The sequence below is a fragment of the Trichechus manatus genome, unplaced genomic scaffold, assembly GCF_000243295.1.
Source record: "Trichechus manatus latirostris isolate Lorelei unplaced genomic scaffold, TriManLat1.0 scaffold00039, whole genome shotgun sequence".
Classification (NCBI taxonomy): domain Eukaryota; kingdom Metazoa; phylum Chordata; class Mammalia; order Sirenia; family Trichechidae; genus Trichechus; species Trichechus manatus.
The window spans coordinates 9,581,904-9,583,121 of NW_004443975.1; positions in this window are offsets into that span (position 1 = coordinate 9,581,904).

Sequence of the window (1,218 nt, forward strand, 5' to 3'; positions counted from 1 at the left end):
ATGAGGTCCCCCCTGGGTACAAAGTTTTTGTTTGAGGTGATGAGTAAGTTTTGGAAACAGTGGCGATGGTTGCACAACATTGTAAATATAATTAATGCCACTGAAATGTACACTTAAAAGATGGTTAGGATAGGAAATTTTACGTTCTCTATATATTTTACCACAATAAAAAAAAATATACAGTTCTCCATTAAATAAGATCTATCAGGAGCGGGTCTAGTAACTACCACTAGTTCAAGTACTGATGAACTTAAACAGTAGTCTCAGTTATCTCCAACGACTGTAAAAACCCATCACCGTCGTCGATTCCCAACTCCTAGCGACCCTATAATACAGAGTAGAACTGCCCCATAGGGCTTCCAAGGAGCGCCTGCTGGATTCGGACTGCCCATCTTTTGATCGACCGAACTCTTAACCACTACGCCACCGGGGTTTCCAACAAGTGTAAAGTAATATGAAAATATGTGATACTATATATCGCACTGTGACTCCACCCTGAATCCTCCTCCAACCCTTCCCTTCAACAGCAGTCACAGGTACTGCTAATACTCCTGGGATTTAAAATCATGCATTTAAATTCATAATGAACAAGATTCTAAATTTCACTTCGTCTTCTGCCCCAATGGTCTGTGGACTTCAGGTTAGAACCCCTGCCGAGGGTCAGTCCGGGTTGACCTCCCACCTCATGGTCCACCCTGCAGCAGATCAATGACATTCTGGAGCCACCCAGCACCTTTCAGACCAGGCTTGCCCTCAGGGGAGAGAGGACACACTTGAAAAATGGGTACGCATCGCCGTAGAGTCCATACTGACTCATAGCAACCCTACAGAACAGGGTAGAACTGCCCCTGCCCCATAGGGTATCCAAGGCTTTATGGATGCAGACTGCCACATCTTTGTCCCGCAGAGCGGCTGGTGAGTTGGAACCGCCAACCGGGGAGTTACCAGCCAAGCACTTAACCACTGCACCACCAGGCCTCCTTATAAGAGGGGGTAAGGGAGCAGAATTAGAGTAGTTAGAGCAAGTAAGCTTTTCTGGAAGACGAAATGGTTAACGGGAAGGTGACTGGTCCTTCAAAGAACAACTAACCGCGGTTCCAGCCCCCCCACCCCCACTCCGGCAACCAACAGCTGCTCAGAAAACGACCCTTCCGGGCCGAAGGAGGCACCGCCCCCCGCGGCCCGCAGGGGGCGCGCGCGTGCCGCCGACCCGCCCCG